This window comes from Cardiocondyla obscurior, unplaced genomic scaffold, assembly GCF_019399895.1.
Source record: "Cardiocondyla obscurior isolate alpha-2009 unplaced genomic scaffold, Cobs3.1 scaffold61_0_135138, whole genome shotgun sequence".
NCBI lineage: Eukaryota > Metazoa > Arthropoda > Insecta > Hymenoptera > Formicidae > Cardiocondyla > Cardiocondyla obscurior.
In genome coordinates, this window is record NW_027228805.1 from 27,825 (window position 1) to 32,500 (window position 4,676).

General features: G+C 54.9%; 1 pseudogene; it reads left to right on the top strand.

Moving 5' to 3' along the window:
- The first annotated feature begins 219 nt into the window (after window positions 1-219).
- The window catches only part of LOC139112875 (large subunit ribosomal RNA), a 7,601-nt pseudogene continuing 3,144 nt past the window's right edge, over window positions 220-4,676 (top strand).

Here is a 4,676-nt window from a genome sequence, read left to right on the forward strand (position 1 = left end):
AGAGATCGCGCGCGGGTCGACCGCGCGTGTTCCCGAGTCCACGAAAGCGCTATGTATGGTAGCAGCTCTTGACCGGGGCACGCGGCGTAGTCTAACCAAGCGCTCGCGCGCGGCGTTTCGCCGCGTTGCGTTTCTCTTTTCTCTCGCGTCGTCGTCGTCGTCGTCTCGCCTTCTTCGTATTATATATATATAGTACAGCCTCACGACAATTTCTTTTGACGACCTCAGAGCAGGCGAGATCACCCGCTGAATTTAAGCATATTATTAAGCGGAGGAAAAGAAACTAACCAGGATTTCCTTAGTAGCGGCGAGCGAACAGGAAAGAGCCCAGCACCGAATCCCGCGGTTCCGCCGCAGGGAAATGTGGTGTTTGGGAGGGTCCGCTTATCCCGAGGTGCCGCGTCGCGTCCAAGTCCATCTTGAATGGGGCCACTTACCCGCAGAGGGTGCCAGGCCCGTAGCGACCGGTGCGCGTCTCGGGAGGATCTCTCCTTAGAGTCGGGTTGCTTGAGAGTGCAGCTCTAAGTGGGTGGTAAACTCCATCTAAGGCTAAATACGACCACGAGACCGATAGCGAACAAGTACCGTGAGGGAAAGTTGAAAAGAACTTTGAAGAGAGAGTTCAAGAGTACGTGAAACCGTTCAGGGGTAAACCTAAGAAACCCAAAAGATCGAACGGGAGATTCATCGTCAGCGACGCTGGCTTCGCGTCGGTGGGCGATGCCCGCGGGGCCTCACGGCTCGCGCGCGGGCGCTGCCGCGCGCCGATGTCCGGCGTTTTCGTCGTCGTGCACTTCTCCCTAGTAGAACGTCGCGACCCGCTGGGTGTCGGTCTACGGCCCGGGTGCGGTGTCTGACGCGTCGCCGGTAACACGGCACGCCGTCAAACCCTCGGTCGCCCGGCCGGCTGCCCGGCGGTACACGCAAGGTATCAGGCCGCAGCTCTCACACGCGCGGGAGTGCGTCGAGGCCGTCGCAAGCGCGCGCCACGGTACACGGAGGCTTACGGACCTAGCGCCGTCACCGGTCCTGGCCCGCTGTTGGTCGTACGGTTAACCTTCGACAGGCCTGCAAACGTTCCCCGGGGCAACTCGGGGACCGATACCGGTCGGCGACGCTACTGCTTTGGGTACTCTTAGGACCCGTCTTGAAACACGGACCAAGGAGTCTAACATGTACGCGAGTCATTGGGATCAGCGATACCTAAAGGCGTAATGAAAGTGAAGGTCGGCCCTGGTTGTCGACCGAGGGAGGATGGGCCGCGTCGCGATGCGGCTCCGCACTCCCGGGGCGTCTCGTTCTCATTGCGAGAAGAGGCGCACCCAGAGCGTACACGTTGGGACCCGAAAGATGGTGAACTATGCCTGGTCAGGACGAAGTCAGGGGAAACCCTGATGGAGGTCCGTAGCGATTCTGACGTGCAAATCGATCGTCGGAACTGGGTATAGGGGCGAAAGACTAATCGAACCATCTAGTAGCTGGTTCCCTCCGAAGTTTCCCTCAGGATAGCTGGCACTCGGCCGTTCCGCACGGAACGCGCGCGAGTCTCATCTGGTAAAGCGAATGATTAGAGGCCTTGGGGCCGAAACGACCTCAACCTATTCTCAAACTTTAAATGGGTGAGATCTCTGGCTTTCTTGAACTATGAAGCCACGAGCATCTCGGATCAGAGTGCCAAGTGGGCCATTTTTGGTAAGCAGAACTGGCGCTGTGGGATGAACCAAACGCAGAGTTAAGGCGCCCAACTCGACGCTCATGGGACACCATGAAAGGCGTTGGTTGCTTAAGACAGCAGGACGGTGGCCATGGAAGTCGGAATCCGCTAAGGAGTGTGTAACAACTCACCTGCCGAAGCAACTAGCCCTGAAAATGGATGGCGCTGAAGCGTCGAGCCTATACTCTGCCGTCAGCGGCAAGTGGGGCGGCCGTGGGCAGGGCGTGGGTAACTCCTCGCCCGGAGCTTACAGGCCGCCACGAAGCCCTGACGAGTAGGAGGGTCGCGACGGTGTGCGCAGAAGGGTCTGGGCGCGAGCCTGCCTGGAGCCGCCGTCGGTGCAGATCTTGGTGGTAGTAGCAAATACTCCAGCGAGGCCCTGGAGGACTGACGTGGAGAAGGGTTTCGTGTGAACAGCCGTTGCACACGAGTCAGTCGATCCTAAGCCCTAGGAGAAATCCTATGTCAATGACGGCGTACGATACTCTCGTTGTCGCAGAAAAGTCTCGCGCACACAAAAAGCGCGCGCACACGCGAGTGTGCCGTCGCGCGCGGTGAGTGAACTTTGACACACGCCCGTCGGGCGAAAGGGAATCCGGTTCCTATTCCGGAACCCGGCAGCGGAACCGCATACAATTCGGGCCCTCGTAAGAGTGTTCGTCGGGGTAACCCAAAATGACCTGGAGACGCCGTCGGGAGATCCGGGAAGAGTTTTCTTTTCTGTATAAGCGTTCGAGTTCCCTGGAAACCTCTAGCAGGGAGATAGGGTTTGGAACGCGAAGAGCACCGCAGTTGCGGCGGTGTCCGGATCTTCCCCTCGGACCTTGAAAATCCAGGAGAGGGCCACGTGGAGGTGTCGCGCCGGTTCGTACCCATATCCGCAGCAGGTCTCCAAGGTAAAGAGCCTCTAGTCGATAGACTAATGTAGGTAAGGGAAGTCGGCAAATTGGATCCGTAACTTCGGAATAAGGATTGGCTCTGAGGAGCGGGGCGTGTCGGGCTTGGTCGGGAAGCGGGTCTGGCTGACGTGCCGGGCCTGGGCGAGGTGAACTATCGGCGTTCTCGCGCCGGTTCAGGGATCCGAGCTCGGTCCCGTGCCTTGGCCTCCCGCGGATCTTCCTTGCTGCGAGGCTTCCGTGGCGGCGCGAGCCGTCGTGGTCGTCCTCTTCGGCCGCCATTCAACGCTCAGCTCAGAACTGGCACGGACTAGGGTAATCCGACTGTCTAATTAAAACAAAGCATTGCGATGGCCCTCGCGGGTGTTGACGCAATGTGATTTCTGCCCAGTGCTCTGAATGTCAACGTGAAGAAATTCAAGCAAGCGCGGGTAAACGGCGGGAGTAACTATGACTCTCTTAAGGCGAGTCAGTGGTCGTGGTTACTAGACCCTGGATTCGTAATCTGGAGACCCGAGTTCGGGTCCCGCCAGGGTGGCGGTATACCCGAGGTGTTTTTCTCGGTGATCTGGATGCGGATTCGGGGAAAGGGACGCCATGGCTGCAGGATGCGCCCCTCTTCGGAATTTTCGGAGGGGGCATCAAGTCGAACCTCCCCTAATGAAAAAATTAGGGGCTCGCCACCTGACTATCCTGCCTAGGCAGTGAGATGTCAGGTGAGAGGGGGATCTCGGCGCCACCGAGCCTTGGGGTTGCCAGCCCCTCCGCTCGTATTAGTTGGCCCTGCAAACACACGAAACCAAGCCTCGGATGAACGTGAGGGGCCCACTGGCCTCCTCACACCAACTGACCAGGAAAGTGGACCACTGGCCGGCTACAGATGTGGATTCCCCGGATGCAACCGAACATTTCAAACCACTAGAGGAAGAGGAGTACACGAACAACGTACTCACAAAGACTGGTACGACTCGAGAGCAATCCCGACAGGAGACAAGACCAGATGGACGCATGAAGAATCAGTACTAATGGCAAGACGAGAAGCACAACTGACCATAGAAGAACAACCAAGATTCATGAATCAAGAACTCCAACAATACTTTCCTCAGAGAACAATCGAAGCTATCAAAGGAAAAAGGAAACAACAAGAGTACAAAACAATGGTACTAAACTTGATAGCTGAGATGACCAACCAAGCAGAGGAGACCCTAGAAGAAGATGAAGAAGAAAATGAAAATGACGAACTGGGGAATAAAATCCTAGATTTCCTAGAGTCATTCAGAACACCAAGAGCAGAAGACTTTAAAGAAAAGAAGCTACATAAAATTGCAATGGAAGCCCGAACAGCTGGCAAAGAAGTCACAACACAAAAAGTAGCACTATATCTAAAAGAGATCTTTCCACCACCGCCAAATCAAAAACAAAGCAGAGAAGGAGCCACACCACCAATAGCGCAGAGTAAGAAGAGGAAAAGAAGACGAGAATATGGATGGACACAAACCATGTGGAAGAAAGATAGGCGCAGATGCATAACAAGCATCCTAGAACAAACAGGAGCAATCAAACAGCCGCCTAGAGAGATAATGGAGCCATACTGGAAGCAGATAATAAAAACGGAAGGGAACCAAGCCCCAGAAAGAAACATGGAACCAAGCAGGGACGAAATCTGGAACCCAATACAGAAAGATGAATTGAGAACAGCACGGATCCCGTATACAACGGCGCCGGGACCAGATGGTGTCTCAGCAAGATTGTACAGATCAATTCCAACCAACGTAATACTAAGACTGTACAATCTCTTCATGTGGTGCGAGACCCCACCAACAGACATACTACTGTCAAGAACGATGTTTATACCAAAGAAAAAGGAGGCCAGAGAACCAGGGGACTTTAGACCAATAACGATCCCTCCAGTACTACTAAGAGGACTGCACAAGATCTAGCAAAAGACTAGAGGAAACTCTCGACATCGACCCAAGACAGAGAGCATTCAGGTCAACAGACGGATGTGCAGATAATACACTGTTACTCGATACACTCCTGCGGTATCATCGGAAAAAGTATAAATC